Source organism: Crocodylus siamensis, chromosome 1 (assembly GCF_052110815.1).
Source record: "Crocodylus siamensis isolate JL-2025a chromosome 1, ASM5211081v1, whole genome shotgun sequence".
In the NCBI taxonomy this organism is placed as follows: domain Eukaryota; kingdom Metazoa; phylum Chordata; order Crocodylia; family Crocodylidae; genus Crocodylus; species Crocodylus siamensis.
Genome location: NC_143395.1, coordinates 396,705,563 through 396,726,863, shown reverse-complemented (window position 1 = coordinate 396,726,863; position 21,301 = coordinate 396,705,563). Strand labels below are relative to the sequence as shown.

At 42.7% G+C, this 21,301-nt stretch overlaps 1 protein-coding gene across 1 annotated transcript in view; it reads left to right on the top strand.

Annotated features, from left to right (window-relative positions):
• The window catches only part of CNTN5 (contactin 5), a 1,171,322-nt gene that overhangs the window by 292,514 nt on the left and 857,507 nt on the right, over nt 1–21,301 (top strand). Inside the window, exon 2 of the mRNA XM_090030254.1 lies at nt 16,389–16,520. The gene's annotated coding sequence lies outside the window, so the exon portion shown is untranslated. The remainder of the gene's footprint in view (nt 1–16,388; nt 16,521–21,301) is intronic.

Below are 21,301 nucleotides of genomic sequence, written 5' to 3'. Positions count from 1 at the left end.
GAAAATTCTTGAGTTTGCTCTATTGTTCTTGTTATAATATCTACATCAGTAGTCTAAGAAAAAGAATGTGTTGTGAATTCAAAGAATGTAGTATGATATGGAATGAAAGAAGATCAATACGTATGAAGCATCAAAGTAAGTCTTGTTGCTTGTCTTGTCTTGTTACTTCTTGAAATCATAAGTGGCTTGCTGGTAATGAAATGTGCAGCTGGCACCTTTTATTTTGGGTTTACAAAGGGGTATTCAGTGTATATGGATAACACCCAAGTTTTGAGTACATTTTGTTTCCTTAAATTCAGGGGAAGTGAAAACATAAGAAGTGCCATAGTAGGTTCATCTAGCCCAGTGTCCTGTCTCTGCCAGTTGCAGGAGCAGATGTGTTAGAGCAGCGGTGGTCAACATATGGCATGAGAGCCACAAGAATCACAGGCAGCCTCTGTGTATGGCATGTGGCAGATCAGGGAGTGGACAGGAGATAGGGCAGGAAGCGGAAAGTAGGGAGAAGAAAGCAAAGAGCAAATCAGGCAGAGAAAGGCCTTTTATGGTAGAGGAGCTAATTTGTCTGTTATACCCTCCTTGGCACCAGCAATCATTGTTTTGAAGTGCCAGAGGGCATATCCCTAACTGTTCTGTTTAAAACAGTGGTCACCAATTGGTCGATTGAGGTGGATCCTGGAGCCTCTTGAAGTTGATCTTTGGCTGTAAACATGCCTCCCCCACAGCCCAGCAGGTCAGTTGCTAGGGGAGGGAAGGAGCAGAGGCCCAGGGGGCACGTGCACTGGGCCTTGGAGCACAAAGTCCAGCCTGCAATGGCAGTTGCCTCTGCCGCACACATATCAGGGGGCACATGTTCTCCCCCCCAGACAGGGGGCAGCACTGGCTGCTGCAGCACTTCTGAGGTAGGGAATGGTGCAAGGGCAGGCCCTGTACAGCTGGCACAGGGTAGGTGATGGAGCTGCAAGTGGCTCATCTGGGGTTCACCAAGAGGAGAGACAAGCACCCTGGGAGTGTGCCCCCAGATCTTCTAGCAGCGTGGGGTGGGCTGCAAACTGGGGCGGCACTGGCTTTTCCCAGCTGTGCTGCAGCAGCGGCAATGCTGGGAGCAAGTCCACAGCATTGAAGTGTGGTTGAGGTGTAGCCCCCTCAACCATTGCTCCCAGCACCAGCGCCGCCCACCCCAAGTGCAAGTGTGGGCCAGGTCCAGTGAGAACAGCCTGGCATAGCCTGCCTCCCCCCGCCCCCCCAAGGACTTGGGGGCCAGGGTCTGGTGAGCACAGGGGAGGGTAGGCTGCATCTGCGGCTGCAGGGTGGAAGGCCATGCCAGTATGTTCTTGCTGGGCCTGGCCCACGCTCCCATTTTTTTCAAAATGTGGAGCCCCAGAACTGTACTTCAGATGAGGCCAAGTAGCAAGGCACTATCACCTCCTGGGTTTTGCATCTAATACTTCTATTGATGCATCTCAAAACCACATTCACTTTTTATAAGCCTTATCACGCTGCAGACTCATATGGAGCTTGTGATCTACCAAGTTTCCCAAGTCCTTTTCCATAGTGCCGTCATCCAGTCAGGTGTCACCCATTTTATATTTGTGTTTTTGATTATTCCTTCCAAGGTGTACCACTTTGCATTTGTCGTCACTCAACTTCCTCCTGTTACCTGTAGCCCAACTTTCCAATATGTCGCGATCCTCCTGAATTGCACTCACATCCTCCGATGTGTTTGCATTCCTTCTCAGTTTCATGTCATCCACAGATTTGCTCAAGAAGCTTCTATTACGGCTGTGTGAAATGGGCTCTATTCGACTCAGATTCAGATTTGGCCCGAATCAGTGACAGTGATTCAGATCACTGTTGATTCAGATCACTGTCCCTGATTTTATTCAGCCAAATCTGAATCTGACGATTCAATGCTGATTCGGTGAATCAGTGATTCAGACACAGGCACAGCTTTAAAAAAATGTCCTACATACTTTGAGGCAGCAGCACAGCTTCTGCTCATTGTAGTGCTGGGGTGCGTGGAGCATCCCACAGGAGCATGGAGTGCTCTACATCATGCTCAGCAGCAAACCCGGAAGTGGACTGGTCCACTTCTGGGTCTGCCAGGGAGCGCACTGGGCTCCACCCCCACAGCTTGGCGATTGACCGCAGAACCCAGACCCAGGACGCACCAGTCACTGAGCTTGGGGGGAACACAGGGGACCCCCCTGCACGCTCCCTGGTGGACCAGGAAGTGGACCAGAAGTGCTTCTGGTCCACTTCTGGGTCTGTTGCCAAGTGCGATGGGGAACCTCCCCATGCTTCTGTAGGATGCCGCATCTGCCCCACCACTGCAGCATTCAGAGCCCCTGCTACCTAGAAGTATGTAGAAAATCATTTAAAGCTGTATCTACATCTGAATCGCCAGATCTGTCCAAATCTCTCCGAATCAATTTGGAGGGTTCCAAATAGATTTGGAGAGATTAAATGATCCTCTGATTCAATTCAGATTTGGAGATTCAGCCATTCAATTGGCCGAATCTCCTCTGAATCGAATCAGGGACCGAAGATTTGCACAGCCTTACTTTCTATGCTAGAATCCAAATAATGAATAAACATATTGACCAACAATGGGCCCAGGACACCTCTGTGGAACACCACTCAAAGCCTCCTGCCATTCTGATATGGACCAATTAATAATTACCTTTTGCTTCTGGCCATTGAGCCAGTTATCTATCTAATGTACAGTATCATAGAATCAATGAATCGGAAGGGACCTAGACAGATCATCTAGTCCAACCCCCTGCCATGGGCAGGAATGAGCATTGGGTGTGGGAGGGGTCATAAGATCCCAGCCAGGTGCCTATCCATCTCCTTTTGAAGATTTCCAGGGAAGGTGAGAGCACCACCTCTCTGGGAAGCCTATTCCAGGCTCTGGCCACCCTTACAGAGAAGTAGTTCTTCCTAATATCTAACCTAAACCTATCCTCCCTTAGCTTGTGGCCATTGTTCCTGGTGACTCCAAGGGGGGCCCTGGTGAACACATTTTCCCTGAGTCCCTGCTGGTGGCCATTGATAAGGTTTTAGGCAGCCACAAGATCCCCCCTCAGTCTCCTCTTGTGGAGACTGAAGAGATTCAGGTCCCTCAGCCTCTTCTCATAGGGTTGGCCACGGAGGCCCTCAACCATACAAGTGGCCTCCTCTGGACCCTCTCCAGGTTCTCCACATTCCTCTTGAAGTACGGCGCGCAGAACTGGACACAGTACTTCAGCTGTGGCCTGACCAGTGCCGCATAGAGGGGGAGCAAGACCTGTCTGGACCTCTTAGTAATGCCCCTGTGGATGCATGACAGGGTGTGGTTGGCTCTGCCTATTGCTTCATTGCATTGGCGACTCATATTCATCCTGGAGAAAATCCTGACTCCAAGATCCCTCTCTGCCTCTGTGCTGCTGAGAGGGTCAGCCCCTAACCTATAACCATAATGCTGGTTCCTTCTCCCCAGGTGTAGCACTCTGCACTTGTCCTTTTTGAACCACATCCTGTTCAGATCCACCCACTTCTCCAATCTATCCAGGTCTGCCTGGATGTGGTCCCTGCCTGCCGGTGTATTCCCTTTACCCCACAGCTTGGTGTGATCAGCGAACTTGAACAGGGTGCTCTCCACACCCTCGTCCAGGTCGTTAATGAAGATATTGAACAGCACCGGCCCAAGGACCGAGCCCTGGGGGACTCCACTACCCACACCCTCCCAGGTCGACATCGACCTGTCCACCACCACCCTCTGGGTGCGCCCCTGGAGCCAGTTTGCCACCCATGTGACTTTGCATTCGTCAGTGCCACAGTCCCTCAGCTTGCCCACCAGAATTGGGTGGGACACTGTGTCAAAGGCCTTCTGGAAGTCCAAGAAGATGACATCAACTTCCTTCTTCCAATCTAAGGTCTTTGTTACCTGGCCATAGAAAGAGACCAGGTTAGCCAGGCAGGATTGGCTTGGCACGAACCCATGTTGGTTACCCCTCAACATCACTTCCCCTGCAGGGCTCTCACAAATGTGGCCCTTGATGATTTTTTCAAAGACCTTCCCCAGGATAGAAGTGAGGCTTACTGGTCTGTAGTTGCCAGGCTCTTCCTTCGTCCCATTCTTGAAAATACGGACCACATTGGTCCTTTTCCAGTCCTCAGGGACTTGGCCTGAGCACCAGGAGTCCTCAAACAGCCGTGCCAATGGCTCCGCAATGACACCAGCCAATTCCCTCAGCACCCGCAGATGAAGGTCATCTGGGCCTGCCGACTTGGACACATCTAAGCCCTCCAGGTAGTCCTTAACTAGGTCTGAACTAACAGTCGGGGAACTTGTATCCTTTCTGGGCCTCTCTATGCTATCACCCGAGAGCACCCCATTGTCAGCAGACAGGAACATGGAGGCAAAGAACTTGTTGAAGAGTTCTGCCTTCTCTCACGTGTAGCCAACATTTTTCCAATTTATTTATGAGAAGGTCATACAGGATTTTATCAAAAGCCTTGCTGAAGTTCAGTTACGCTCTATCCATAGCATTCCTGTCATCAGCTGAAATAGTTACTTTCTCAAGGAAGAAGATCAATTGCGTTTGATGTGATTTATTTTTCTTAAATCCATGCTGGCTACTTATGATCAACCTTTCCTTCTTTAGATACTTACAAATGGCCTTACTAGGATACACTCCAAAAACTCCCCAAGTATTAAATGGAGGTTAACCAGTCTTTAGCTCCCGTGGTCCTCCTTTTTTAAAGAGGGGCACTATGTTGGTCCTTGTTTAGTCCTCTAGTACCTGGCTCCTTTCCTGTGACTTCATGAAGATCATTGCCAAGTGCTCTGAGGTCTTCTCTGCCAGTTCCTTCAGTACCATGAGATGAAGTTCACCCAGCCATGATGCCTTAAATTCATTCAGACACAGCAAAATCTCTGTGACCATCTCTTTAGTTATCTCTTCCCTCAGCTTGTCCTCTTATTCAGACAGTGCTTATTAGGTGTCTGGTTGCAGCTTAATTTATTTTTGTGAAGACTGAGACAAAGTAACTGTTGAGTAGATCAGATTTTTTGCATCTTTTGTTAGGCTTGTTAACTGAAGAGCCACAGCTTCCTTTATCCTTTTTTTCTGGCCAACATACTTATAGAACCTCTTGGTTGTTGTCCTTAACCTCCTTTGCCAGGTGCAGCTTATTCTTTATCTTTGCTTTCCTGATTTTGTCCCTGCATTTTCTTGCTATTGCCCAGTATGGTTCCTTGGTGACCTGCCCAGGTTTCCATGTCTGTATGCTTTCCTTTTTCATTTGAGGTTTTTAGAAGCTCCCATTGCAACTACATTGGTTTCTTGCCATGTGCTTCCATCATTTTGGAACTGTTTCTTGTTGGGCTTCTAATACTGTGCCCTTTCGAAGCTCCCAGCCCTCCTGGATGCCTTTATCCTTTAATCCATCTTCCCATGGTGTCATGTCTATTAATACCTTGAGTCAGATGAAATCCATCTTTTTTAAATTGAACGTCCTAATTCTGCTGACTTCACCCCTCTCAGGATCTGGAATATGTCATATCATGATTGCATCCTCTCAAGTTATCTATCACCTTCACATCCTCTACCAGTTCTTCTCTGTTGGTCAGGAGAAGTTTCAGTATTAATGGCATGTACTCACTGACTAGAGCAACTCTAAATCAAGGGGCATTCAGCTGATGTTATTTATTTGCTACAATATTTTTTTTCTGGTTGGGATAGCTAAATTTGTGATTTCTGAGTATTTAAGCTCTGTTCTCAAATGCACAAAATATTGGTTTGTGTTTCTCTTCAGTGAGTTTGGCCATTATCATCTCTAACTTATTCCCACTTCTGACAAATAGTCCCTGTTCGCTTTCCTTCAAAATGTGTCAGCTGGTCTAGCTAGAATAACAAGAAAAAAAATTAAGCACTAGGACCAGGAGCCTATCAGCTTAGAAAGAAGATGCTAGTTAAAACAGCAACTCCCTTTTAAAAAGGGATGCAACCTGAATTTTGAGTGAGTGACTTGCTGGTGCCGTTCCTTTTTCATAATGACTCTGCTGTGGCTGTTTTGCTGTTCTTAATGTGCTTCAACTTGCGGTACATAAAAATGTTATAAATATTGATGTTAATTGTTAAACATAATATACGACTCCAGTATTAGCATCCCGGATACTCAAGAGATAATTTTCATCTTTGAAAATGTCAGCCTACCATAAGAGGCTTTGAAAAATAAAACTGAAATTTGTAGGAAGACATTTATTTGAATTGAAGATCACTTTATATTAAATGCTAAAATCCAAAAGCAGTTTTAGAATATAGGGGAAATTGTATATAAAATAATAATATTACCAATGAAAGTAATTAAGGTGCATAACAACATCGGTCATCAAAATGTTTACCCAAATAGCCTGGGAACAAGCTACTTCAGAAACTGTCTACAACTCAGTTGTGCTTATTTGGAATGCCTGTGCTATACCTAGAATTGAATTGTGACGGCTACAGGATATTTTTAGTGTTAGGCCCCTTTGCTTTGGAATTTATGGCTCCTTGAGCTCAATGTTTAGTGTCATGGTGCAAGATCCATCTATTTACTCTTGCTTCATCTTAGAGCTTGTAACCGCAAATACTTATTTAGGGGTGGGCTAAATACTTGGGTATGGATTGTCTGTTATTGTGGTGGATATCTGTATAAATCATGTAAAATCATGGAATCTTAGAAAAGATTGGAAGAGATCTCGGGAGGTAACCTGCTCCAGCCTGGATCATTCCTATTTAAGTAATCTTGTGGAAGTATTTGTCTAATCTATTCTCAAAACTACACAAGCAGCTTTTTCCCACAATTACCAGGCAAAGTGCTTGAAAGCATCAAAAACTTGCCCCAAGTAAAGCAGGGGGACAAGGGCACTGTCAGTGTCTGGCCTTTGCAAATACAGGAAGTACGTTGTTAAGATATACTTGAGAGATCAAGGAAAGATAGCCATGGCCCTACTACAGAAAAAAAGCAACTCCCCTCCCACCACAGGTCATGCTAATTTGACCATGGAGTAAAAATTCCTTCCTGATTCCAAATGTAGTGGTTACCCTGAGGAGGGTACCTCTAGCCAGAAATCTCAAGGGTATTTGAAGATGGAGGAAGAGAAAAAAATCTGACATCTGTAGCAACAGGTAATGAAAAAATTCCTCCTAGACCCATGCGGTAACCAGCAAAACTCACATGGGGAAACCAAACACCTTCCATTCTGCCCTGAAACCCTGGGATAGCAAACACAACTCCATGTATCATACACTGTACCTGGAGAACAAGAATCCCACTTCTTTCATCCCATCCCCTCATAAACTTTTTCCTTGCTCTTTAATTTTGTTTTATAACTGGTTATGGAGTTCTGCTTCATATAATGTGATAGAAGTAAGCATTATACATACTGTAAGCATTATACGTTTCTAAATAAAAAATCTCACTACTATTTAATTTGTAAATATTAATATACTAATATTAGAAGCATTATTATGGCAGGTGTCTTCAAGATGATATAGTTTGGAAGTTCTTTAAACTTAACTTGATAGATTTTAATGTAGCAGAATTAATTTGGAATGCCCCATCCAATCAATTCCAAAATGTCAGGGAATATTCTAGGCGTCAGTGACAAGGACCTTATCAGAAAAAAAACATCCAAAGTGGGAAGCAAGGAGCACACTGAGCCACCTCTAATTCAGCCACCACTGTAAATGTCTAGAGATCAAAAAGTGGATTGATGATGAAAAACTGACACATTCCAGCATAACAGTATGTCCTTATTATAGATAACGGAGCTTGAAATGCTGACATTATGAATGAAAGGAAGAAATAAAGGAGTTAAAGAAGAATGTGGGATACCCAGATTCCCTGTTTCGAAGGGGGGTGGGGGGATGCAATGATTCCTTGAATGGAGTAGAGAAAGGAGGCTATTGGATAGTATAGAACAGGGGTTTTTAACTGGGGGTATGCGAGAAGGCCTGAAGGGGTATGCATGGGCAGGCGAGCACAGAGCACCACCACACACCATGCTGCACAGGTGCCTCCCTCCCAGCTGGATGCAGGGAGTGGGGGAAGCTTGCATGCAGCAGCTGCCACCGCTCTGTGTTCGGCTGTGTGCAGCCCCCCTCTCCTCTCCATGTCCAGCTGCCGGGGGTACACTGATCCAAAAAGGCTGAAAACCCCTGGCATAGAAGAATCCATGTCACATCCTATGGAAGGATTCTTGGTACAGTGAGCACAGTATATGAAACCAATAGCATGTGACCATCTATTGTATAATCCTCCAATTTTTATTTACTTATTTTTATCTCTGTGTATGAGCAAAGGTTAACACTTTGAAACACATTCAGTATTCTTGCCTATAATACCTGGTTCTATGTAGAGGGAACAGTGCAAGTGAAAGGTAAGTTTGCTTCTTGTTTTGTTTTTGTTCAAAATCATTTAATGAGAGAAAGTTGTTCCTTAGCAGTTGGTATTGGTTCAAGACTCAAGAAAGCAAGGATTCCCTGCATGCTGTTTGTGATTTCATTTATTCCAGGGCCGGTGAATATGTAAACTAACGTAGGTACACCTATAATATGCCTGAATCATAGAAAATTAGGGTTGGAAGGGACCTCAGGAGGTCATCTAGTCTACTCCCTTCTCAAAGCAGGACTGTCCCTAACTAGATCATCCCAGCCAAGGCTTTGTCTAACCAGGGGTTAAAAACCTCCAAGGATAGAGATTTCACAACCTATCTAGGTACCTGGTTCCAATGCTTTATTGCCCTCCTAGGTTTTCCTAATATCTAACCTAAACTTCCTTTGCTGCAACCTGAGACCATTGCTCCTTGTTATGTTATTTACTACCACTGAGAACAGTCCAGCTCAGGGTAGTCTTTGAGACCACCCTTCAAGAAGCTGATGGCTGCTATTGAATCCCCTCTCAGTCTCCTCTTCTCCAGAATAAATAAGCTCAGTTCTCTCAGTCTGTCCTTGGAAGTCATGTGCCTCAGTCCTCTAAATATTGTTGTTCTCCTCCGCTGAACTCTCTCCAATTCGTCTTCGTTCTTTCTGTAGTGGCGGGCCCAAAACTGGATACAGTACTCTTGTATTGGTGTACAAGTGCCAAATAAGGGGCATAATCACTTGCCTTGATCTTCTGGCAATGCTCCTCCTAATGCAGCCCAGTATGCAGTTAGCCTTCTTTGCAACAAGGGCGCACTATTGACTTATATCAAGCTTATTGTCCACTGTAACACCCGGTTCCTTTTTTGCAGAGCTGTTGCTTAGCCGGTTGGTCTGAAGTCTCTAGAAATGCATGCGATTCTTTCATCCTAAGTGGATGAGGCTTTCTTCAGACAGCTAGCAGAATTTTCCCAACCACAGGCCCTGGTTCTCATGGGGGACTTCAGTCACCCTAACATCTTCTGGGAGAGCAATACAGCAGTGCACAGGGAATCCAGGAAGTTTTTGGAAAGTGTTGGGGACGACCTCCTGATGCAAGTGTTGGAGAGACTGACGAGGGGTCACACTCTTCTTGACCTGATGCTCACAAACAGGAAAGAATGGGTGAGGAATATAGTAGTGGATGGCAACTTGGGCAACAGCGACCACGAGATGTTTGAGTTCAGAACCCTGAGGAAAGCAAGCCAACCTGTCCCCGTCTCCCCCGCCCCAAAAAAACCGCCTCTCATGGTAAGAATTGCCACAGTACAGAAAAAGAATGAAAGAAACAAATACTTCTACAGTACTGGATTCTCCATCTTCGTATTACCACTTGGGGATGTTTGTGTATGTGTGTACTTTCCAGAAAGTTTATTTATAAGATATGAATGTCCTTTGTATTTGTCCTTCAGTTGCTCTAATCTTTGGGTCTCATCCTTTGGCAGTTCTTTCTATCACAACTGGAGCTCAGGATTAGCTAAAGTGATATTTTAACAAAGGACGCTATGGTATTTAAAGCATTCTAAGCACTGTCTTGCTTCCCTATTCCTCCCTCATAACTGAAGAGAAGGATTGTATTCTATTGATCATCCTTAAACCCCCATGAGACTATTCCTAATACTTATACTGTGCATGCTATCTAATTTAATCCATCTGTATTTAATGTGCTCATCACTATGGCATCTAGTGTCAATTCAATGTTCAATTTACTGTTCTTTCCACATCCTTGACGGGCAATAGCTCTGAATGGAATAACAAAGACAAGATAGTTACTGTTTAAAATTTCAATTCTTGTCATTCTGCAGTGATGGTATGGCTACAGTCAGCATCCTCCTTTCTGATTATAAGAACATGATGTTGTTAAGCTTTGTCATTAGGCTTTTTGACAGTAATAGGTGCTGTGAATTCTTCAGTTCTTCTTTCTACATTATGTCTTGCCCTTGTAGGTACTTACTAAATGATTGTGTTATGGATAAAAAATAATTCTGCTGTTTTGCTTGTGGCTTTAATGGGTATACGGCAATGATCTGGGACTATGGGAAATTTGGGACACTGTCCCACCACCCCTCACCCCAAGCTCTCCCAAGTCTTTGGCACTGGTGCCATCAGAGGCCGAGGTAAAGTGGTATGGTGCACCAAGCAGGCGGGCAGCAGGAGTGCCTTCCCACCCACCTGCCTGGCACACAGTACCACTCCAGCTCTTCACCAGGCTGCACCTTGTGCCCCTGTGGTTCCCACCCGCAACACAGTGCATACACCCTTCAGCTGGTATGGAGCCATTCAGCACCCTCTTCGCTCCTGGCTGCAGTGCCTGGAAGGAGGCACAGACTGGTGCACAGAGGGCATGAGGGTATATGTAGACCCAGGCCCACAGCACCCCCTCAGCCAGCATAGCATGGCTCTACTGTTCCCCATACACCCATCTTGCAAAAGCAGCACATGCAAGCTTCTGGTGTAGCAGCCACTACACCAGGCAGCCTCTTGCTGCTGCTGCTGCCAGTTGCCCCATCCCAGCCAGGGCTATAGTCCCAGGGCGGAAGCCAGAGCTTGGAGCCACCCCCTCAACACAGGTCCTTGCCAGCAGCTGGGTGGGAAGTTGGGGGGGAAGTGACCCCCACTCACCCCAGGGCAGGGCTCCAAGCTGCTCTCCTCCCCACCCCTGACCTCACTCTCTCACACACACACACACGCGCACACACACACAAGCAGCCCACACTCAGAACAGCTTTCTCCAGGATGCCACACACGTGTGCAAGAACCCTGGGGCCCTTTTAGCACTTTTGAAACTTAGGGTGCTATTTGGTGTTTCACATTCAATGCCTAAAAAACATAAATGTCCCAAACATTTTCAAAACATTGATTGCAGCCATTAGATTCCAGTTTTCCTGTCTATAAAATAGGAACACCAACATTTGCTTCTCTCACAGGGATTTTTGAGAGAAAATTCACTAATGTTTGTGCAGAACTTTCGGGGCCTCAGATGGAATGTGCCATAAAAGTTTATAACATTATTATGAAGCCCTGCACTCTGGAAAGATTTCAAATAGAATCAATCAGTGCCAACACAGCTGAACCATCATTTAGCCTCAGTTCGTTAGGCTATGGCTATTCTCCAGGTCTCCTGGTAAACAGGATTCGTATTCAGCATCCACTGGATACTTATCTACAGTGCTTGGTACCTGATGAATCCAAAAATATGAATTACTCACATGCCTAGCTTTCCTGTTGGAAAGTGACACACATCTATGGAGACTCATCTGTGTCTTAAAAACAAAATACATTTTATTAATTTTACTTGAAAACCAATAGTTTACCTCCATTAAGTGGAATCCAAGGAAGCAGATGTAACAGGAGTTGAGCTCAGAGGAGTTCATCACAAGATGATTACTAGCCTTGGCAACCAGAAATAATACCGTGCCAGTTTTCAGAAGGTGTTATTTTACTGACAGCAACAGCTGTGGAGGTGCCAATAGTAGCAGCACCCGTAGGAGGAAGGTGCAGCAGCACGCCCCTTTCACAGAGTGTGAAGTTCCAGAGGGAATGAAGTCTTAATAGCAGCTTCAGCCAACTTTTTCTTTCCTGATTTCCTTCACCTTCCCTACCTTTTTTGTGTTAGAGTGAGTCTTGTTTCATGACAGTAGGCTTTGGGGAGGTGAAATGCTGACAAGACACAAGGTGCACAGAAAAATGTGATACTAACCTCAGTAACAAGGTTACATTTGTTTGGTTATGATTTAGAGGAACAAAATCTCAGCCCAGACCATGCTCTGTTATTCTCTTTACTAACCACAGGCTGCCTTGCTGACCCCAGAGAAGCAGACAACAAAAACTAAAAAACACATCTGCATTTATCTATGTGAAAGGAATCTAAACTTCCATCCATGCTTTTTATTTATTATTAAATCAAATATATTTCATTATAATGTATTCCTAAAATGTTAATATTATAACATTTGACTCCACCAGTACAGTGGAAATTAGCTCCCACTGCAGAAATTGGCCCTACCAAGCTCTTTCTCTGAACTCTGCCAACCTTTTGTATAAGCTTTCCTGAGATACTAATGTACCATGTTAGTTATGGAAAAGGCTCATTTAATACTACACTGCCATTAGACTCTGTCACTAGCTTGCTAGGTGACTTTAGGTATGGCACTTTGCCACTGTGTATCTCTGTTTTACCTCTAAAGGGAGGATAAAGATACTTACATGTACTCTTGTAAGTACTCTGTGATAGTCTGCTGAGAAATGCTAGGTAAGACCTATTAATGGGGCATTTAGGGAAGAGCTTTTCAACCATGCACCACAAGTCATCAGCCAGTACTAAATGAAGAGGCTTCAACCCTTTGCCCCCCTCATTAGTGAGGAAGAGATGCCATGTTGTAAGTATCTGATCTCAAAGGCGATACCTATATGATGCCATGCTTGATACAGTTCACTAACTCTACATATGCTTGCTCTTGAATGGGAAAGGGTATACATGCATTAACACCATGCTGTTTTCAGGCTCATTCACTCTGCTGCAAAGCAGAGTTTATTAGCCTGGATGCAGATCTGCACTAACATAGCAAACTTGCTTCCCTTTCCAGAGCTTTTGTATATCTGAGGTGCTGCTTTGTGCTCTGTCAACTCCAGTACACAATATTGTGTGTTCACAGCTAGTTCAGGTACTTTTGCATAGCATTATCTAGGGCTGAGTAGACATAGTCTATGTTAGCCAGATTATATCACCTGACCTATGAAATTCCAGTGTTCTCCATGGCTGTATGTTCTATAGAGGAAACATTTCAACAACTAGAAGATTTCCTTGAATTAACTATTCCGGTATTCACTGTGTTCATATTAATATTCATATCAATCACAATTGGATCTCTGATTGGTTTTCCAGTCCTGTACCAAATATAACACCCACACAGCACAACACTCAGGGAGTCTTGGCACTGAGTTCATGTCCTCGTAGGCTGAGGAATCTGACACATCCTGAACTTTCATTTGCGTTTAATTAATTTGTTGCCTGCAAGTTCTTCTCTGCAGTTTTTCAGTTCCTGATTAAGATAGCTATCCTAAAGGAAGGAATTGCTTACAACCAACCAAAATCAAAGGGCTTATCCCAACCAAGCTTCTGGGAGTTCTGACTCTAGATGCAAAATGTGTATGCCATGGGCCTACTGCTACTATTAAAACTTTTCAAAGGTGCACATGGTAGGTAGTTGTGGTGGGTTCCTTCTTAAGTCTATTAGATGAAGCATTTATTAAGGAACCTATTTTAATACAACAATCAAAATTACTGAATGACCTGAGGTTCCTTTCTCAGACTTTTCCTCAAACAATACTGCACTTTTTATCTTTATTTCACTGAACATCTGCTTAAAATATTTTAAGCAAGCGTAATGCACAGGAAAATGTGTGTTATGAATTGTCCTCTTTGTCTGATCAACCAAGTTTAACTTTTTTTTTTTTTACAGTACCCAGCTAGCAAGCCTGATAATCAGCTCAAAACGTAGAGACTGTCAGCCTTGGGATTCCTCAGTTCAGTCTCTACTGTGTTGGCCAGGATGGCCATCACACAAGTAGATCACCTGTTCAAAGTTAACCATGATTGTTTCACCTAAGATGATTTCTTGCTAGCAGTTTGGCTTCTGTGAAATGAATTTGATGGTAGCAGTCCAGTTCTTAGTCAACGTGTGTTTACATCACAAGTAACTTAGCATAACCAGTTCTTGTTCTCCTTCTGAAAGTATTAAAAGACACCAAAGGACTCAACCTTTGATTCTGAACAAGTCACTTAGGGCCACTTGTTCACAGGTTGCCACAGATTACAAAGTCCTCAGAAAGCTTATGGAGTAAGATGTGTAGTGCTCCCCAGGCCAGCTGTGAACTTAGTCAGGGCTAGTTGCTACACTAATGCTGAATCTCCATTTTCAGCTTCCCTTTAGGGCACCTCTGAGGGGTGTCACAAAGCACCTTCAAGTCTGTCATACTCCATGTATCTGTGGTACAGTTTGTGGTCCCACCATTGCTAGACTTCCCTGAAAATCAGTCCTGGTTAAGAAGGTTCCAGCTGAATGCTCCAAATCAGTAGCTACATTTTAAAATAATACACCTTAACCTTTGTGATAAGAAAAAAAAAGTGGTTTACATGTAAAATGGTAGAAAAATACTTATCAAAGTTACGTTATGCCATAGTTATTTTATGCCTAACATAATTTATTATATAGCAAGTAAAATTAAACTTCAGCAGCACTGAACTGACGATAGGATCTCATGAAGTTTCATAGTTTCATAGTTTCTATGGTTGGAAGGGACCTGGGCAGATCATCTAGTCCGACCCCCTGCCATGGCAGGAAAGAGTACTGGGGTCAAACGACCCCAGCAAGATGTTCATCTAACCAAGTTGGTGAGCCAGTTCCCTTTAGTCACTCCCAAATCACTTGAGGCCTTATGGGTAACTAGTAAGACCTTAGGCTCCACTTGGAAACCAATGGCCAGCTAATTGAAAATACAGAGCAGGTGTCATATGCTCCCTGTGAGATGCCCTGTTCTGTGAGTGAAATTCTGTATTCTGCACTAGCTTTGGTCTCACAGTAGTTTTAAGGTGTAGTGATATAAAGAAAGTGCCACAATTCAGTCTTGAAGTACAAAAAAGCCTGATACAAGCAAAATACACTTACCAAAGAAAAGGTCATGGCCTTTTGACCAGATGCAGCTGGTAAAAGTAGTCTTGTGGCAAGATAGATGGGAAATAGCTGATTTGAAAATACCAGGCTTAGAAGCTGACTCACCAAACCATTTCTTGATAATATCAAAATTTATGCAGAAGGCCTCTCAGGACAGGATTAAATGGAAGCTAGATGGGAGTTTTGAATTTGGTTTAATGAACGTTGGGCTTAAGTATCTAAAATAGAAATAGGGTGTTATAGCCCCCATACAAGTACAGCTCTCAGATATAGCGGATTCTAAGACAAATGGCAGGGACTGGAGGGGTCACTGTGCAAGACTGTTGGTCAGAACAACATTTTTTTTAAAGTCTCTAGAAATGGAGTTCTTGTTATATAGATGAATGATGTAATACTGGCATATTGTTGCATTTTTTTTTGTTTATACAATAAACTATGCCCTGAGACAGGGACCCAACATGGACTCTGACAAAGCATTGATATTTTGTTGGTCAATGAGCTAGCAAAACTGCTTAGAGTCACAGATGTATTTGATCTGAGTATGTACATTTTTAAGTGTGGGTAATTAACGATTAAAACAATTTACTAAGTGTTGCGGTTTGTCATTACTGGTAATTGAAAAAATGAAATAGATATCTTTCTAGAAGAGATTCTGTAGCTTAAATAAGGAATAGTTCAAGAAAATCCCATGTCCTTAGTTTTACAGGTCAGACTAGGTGATTACAAAGATCCCTTCTGGCCTTAAAAACTATGAATCCCAAACCAGGCATTTGAAATCAAAATAAGAGGCTACTGTTGTAATTGTTCATTTCTTAAAAGTGGTTATAAATAAAAGAATATTGCTGTCTTATAAAAGAAATGAGAAGACAGTTCTAGGAGAAATACACCCCGCAGGCCAATATAATTATTTCCAAATAAAAGGAATTAGTATTCATTTATTGTTTCTTTGGATTCAGTGGCTTGAGACTAGTAGTACAAACCCTACCTCCACACCCATTAAGTGACCATTAGAAAGAGGCAGAAATACTTCTATTTCTTTTTCCATTTAAAGGGATTTCTTTCGCATTTCCACAAAACAAAGCACTTTTGCAAAGCATACCCAAAACAAGAAATGTATCTTGGCTTTAGATCAGTGGCCAATACAAATATCTTTCATAACACACCAGAAAAAACATAACTGAAAATCCAACAACTATACTGACAGTCTCTACATTGCAAGGGGGGTTAAACGATGGGAAGTGGCATATATAAGATAAAAATATAGTATTTTTTTTCTGTTCAACAGATTTCCTGAAAAGATTCTAATATTTTCACTCAGCACCTTGCTTTCATCAGTTTTCACACTTACAAGGACTATTTTGTTGAGACCATTTCCATTTTGGAGGGAACCATCCATACAGCTAACAGCAGAACTAAGGTACAGTTGGATATTTAGTCCAATTTGGTTTTTGTATGTGCTAATCACTAAGCCTAAGTAGTTATGTGTTAACAAAACTAAAGCCAGAGAGAGAATATTGCTGTGCAAAAGTTGATTGATTCATACAGTAATTAGAATGTTTGCCTGAATAAATTGGTGAGTACTCTGAAAAGGGGAGTATCCATTAAAAAAGTCCTAGCAACTTCTTTGCGAATCCTGATATGTATCCATAATAGGTTTGGTCTAATTGGTCTAAATTACATACTACTTTATTAGAAATTATATTGTTAATTACTGTTGCAGACTCTTACCTCAGCTCACTGAACATCTTGTTCTTCAAATTGAGTAAAGTTGCTAGGTTATGTTAAATAACAACTAGTTATTAAAATGCTGTCACTAAAGACTGTTAGTTGTGGGCCTAAAACACAATATGCAGAATGGCCTTCATTCTTCTCAAAAGACTGAATCTGGTTGGATGTAGTTCTTTGCTGTAAAAGTTTCTAGCTGTAAAGTTTCAGTTCAGATACTAGCTTAGCAGGGAGGTGTTCATGTCAATGCCTAGAAACTTGATTCCTATGGGCAATTGCCACTTGCATATATTTGTATATGGTAGTATAAGAGTGATGGTGTAGCTGTGATGCTCCAGAAATTATGTGAAAGACAATGATTTCTTAGGGCAGTATCTTTTATTGGATCAATTATATAGTTGGTATAGAGTTAGACATCATTTAAAACAACCCATTATTGAAACAATTACTATTGCAAACTCAAATTAAGTTCAAGTGATGTTTTATAAGTGTTCAAATAAGGTCAATATGCCATGTTAATGAAACAAGTGACTTGTGCTCTGCTTGCTGAGAACCTAATACAATGCAAACCTGTGCAGTACAACAGCAACTTTTGTATCCAGTGCTTATTATCTAGATGGATGATGGATATTATTAGTTTTATTGCAGAAGTATCAGCAGACTGAATTGGATGAAGGAATAAATGTCTACAGTTACCTGCTAACTGTTGTGCTTCATCATTTAGCAGCCGAATGAGTTATATTCATGTAGTTCAAAACACCTTTAATTAATTTTTGAGAGGAGCCTTTATGTTGACCTATTAATAAACCAGTATTCTAGGCTGGGGATAAAGAGCTTGTTAAAGTGTAACATGTGCCTGTGCAAACAGGTTTGGAAGTGCATAGTTCATTGCTGGAATGTCAGATGTTTTACCTGCCTACTGAACTAATTGAGAATCATATTAGAAAATAGAAAGCTATTGAAATAAATGAGACAGTGCACTCCAAAAAGACATAACTGAATTAGAACTGATGAACCCAACAAGTATATTCACAGTGTCACTTTAAATGCAACACACTTTCATTCATTTTCTTGCAACTGATCTGCCATTGAATTTATTAAAGCTTTCAGCTGAAAGATTGGCAGTTTACCTTAATGAGACATCTGTGTATTTGCCCCACTAGAGGAGTGGATTTATTGAAGGATAATACATATATACAAAAAAGAGGACAAGCCTGAGGTTATGAGAAGTACGTAATTGTACATACTTGGTTCAGCCTCATTCCCCCACCGAAAAAAAGAGGATTTATAGTTGGAGAACTGCCAATATCACTGCATTCCCATACATTACACCAATGGCAGGATTTCCAAGAGTTAGTACAAAAAATCTCTCTCCTTCTGAATATTAGTGTCCAGCTGGTGAGAGAGGTTTAATAGCATCAATACAAAAAAAAGAAATCATTGTTCACAAATATTACTGTGCAGCATTTTAAATTCATTGTTTTTGGATTGGGTTAGAGATGAGATCTAAAACACAGGCATTTCTAATCATCTCTTTACATTCAGCAGTCTTTGCATCGAGAATGTGATTTCTGCCATTAAACAGATGAAATCATTCATGGGGATTGCATCTAAAACTGACCTCTTTCAGACTTAGCTATCTGGGTGTTTAGATTGCCAGCCTCAACTTCAAGTTTGCATTGTTTTACATTTCCTTATGTTAATACCAGGCAATGGAGTCCAATTCTTTCCTGATACCTTATACACTATGATTTAATTCTTGGTGCTTTCTCATGAGGGGGTTTTGGCCAGAGATCTCTCCCTCAGCACCTGAAAATAAATTCCAAATTTGCCACTTACAGAAGTATTTACATGGTTTTTAATTATTGAAACAAAAAGCATGTTTCTTCTGATTCCACTCACATAAAAGAAGATTATACCTTGGCAGACTTTTCAGGCCACAATTGCAGCTGTGTTTGGTACAGGTCAATAACAGGCTTATAAAAAGACCTTTTAGTTACCCCTGTTTCTCAATCACTGTACTTACCTCATTCCTTCTTGTGAAGTAGAGGAAACTCAAGCCTGCTCTATTTTATGTCTCCTGCCTTTGCCGCTAGTACTGTGTTCTCACTCAGGGTTACTGCTGCACAATGCATTAATGCTTTTGCTATATTGTCTTTTCCTAGCCCAGGGGTGGGCAATTATTTTGGGCAGAGGGCCACTTACTGAGTTTTGGCAAGCCATCGAGGGCCACATGACAGGCAGCCCAGGGCAGATAAATATTAATTTTCTAAATTTTTGGGGGGCCCCGTGGGCCAGATAGAATGGCCTGGCAGGCGGCATCCAGCCCCTGGGCCGCATTTTGCCCACCTCTACTCTAGCCATATGTTTTGGGGACTCCCAGAATCATAGAGTTGAAGGAGACCTCTAGGGTCACCTAGTCCACCCCAGTACACTAGTGCAGCACTCAGGGCATTTGGTATAAGCATTGTTACTCAGATACTGTCATTGTCTTCCTGGGAACTTCTCTTAAGACAGATTGGCCAGGTTTATGGGTGCTATGCAGAGACAATGGATCAAAATAGCTAAGAAACACTATAGGGTCTGGTATATCACAGTCATTGCCTAGACAAATGTTAAACAGCAGCAGCAAAGTAGGGGTTTGAATGAACATTTTTTAAAAGAAAGATTTCATGGCCATCAGTTTATATTTGAAAATATCATATGTCAGGTCTTTTAGAAGTACCTGAAGTTCTTTTAATGAGCTGTACCTCATCAAGCAACCCACAGGGGAATGTAATTAATAGGAGATTGCCTTTGTTTTGAAACTGCTCTTGATTGAAAACTTTGAGGGAAAATAATTACAATGTTAATCAAAAATAGTTCTTAAAATAAGGTATATCAGATGCCATGTATTACTGTTTTAGCAGTATGAAGTCCTCATAATCTTAACAAGGGTGGACAGAAATGAGCCCTGATTGCTTGCTTTATAAATAGGCCTCTAATTTTCTAGAGAAAATTGATGATTCTAATTTAGGCATGTCAAAAATTCAGCACTCAGACTCCTATCATCTGACCTGCGGTATTGCCCACATGCCACAGATGAGCCCACATGCTGCATGCAGTGGGCACCAGCCCTGGCCTCTGCCCTCAGTGTTACATGCAATGTGTGGGAGCCAGTCTGTGGACATGATCTGAGCTGTGGACTGGCCCTGCACCACTCATCAATGCTGAGGGACCCGATGAGATTTTTATCCCTGTTTTAATTTATTAACATATTGAATGCATGGAAAAATGCACTAATGGACCAGAATTTTTCTTGAGGTGTTATTTGGGAACCTTAAATGATTTGTTCTGGATAAAAGGAGAACTGAAAAATGACCTTTGTCTTTGTCGCCACAGCAAATCACATTGTTCCACAGTTCCAGTGATGCGTAGAGGTGGAAATAACGGAGATGAGTACAATAGACTTTTCCACAGACTGAGTTTTCCAGGTCATTTAATTCTCTCTGGTGTCTTCAAAACCTCTCCAACAGAGCTAATGATAACAGATTGTCATATTATCCTGTTTATGGTGACCTGTTTCGGTAGATGCCAGAAATTCTGCCCACTAAAACCTACAAGTTAAAAAAATAAAACTGGCTATAAGCAAACCCAGTCATGTATTAAGGACAAATTAAATAATCTGTTATCATTTTGTTGAGCATCTCCAGAACAAGCGTTAAATATCCATCTGATACTTCTTCTAATTGATGCATTAGACCTGGGTTGTATTGCCAGAGCAGTTTTGTGCCACTCTGCTTGAGGGTTCTTGATGTACAATAGCTTATTCTATATGGGGATGATTAGCCTAGGGGATCTTCCATAGCATAGATCCAACACAATGGTATATATGTTAAATCTTTTTCTCATGAACAGAAGTAGCTGGAAGAAACCTTGTTTTATTGGACTTGGGTTTGGTACTCTGTGGGTGTGTCTACACAAGCTGCTTTACTGCACAGTAGACTAATGTACTGTGCAGTAAAGCATCACTATGTAATGGTACTCTAGTAAAATGGTACACACCATTTTACTAGATTAGCTTAATGAGCAGTTTTCTACTCTGTGTAAATACCTGCAGCTACTGTGCAGTAACACATGGTTACATACCTGACTGGGAGCAAATTGCTCCCAGTCAGACTGGGCATCATGGGGTGGGAGAACAGTCTCCTCCCCCAGGAGCTGCCTGCTGCCAGGGCCAGCTCTGATCATGGAGCCTGGGTGGGTACAATGTCCCCTTGCCTCCACAGCAGACAGCTCTGGCCCCTGGCTCCAAGATCAGAGCCGGGGCTGAGACATTGACCCCTGTACCACGAGCTGCCTGCTACCAGGGCAGGCTCTGAAATCAGAGCCTGTTTCGGCCCAATGTCCCCCTGCCCCAGTAATGGGCAGCTCCCTACCCTGGCTCCATGACTGGTTGTTGGTTGCCAGGGGCAGGGAGCAATGTCCAAGCTC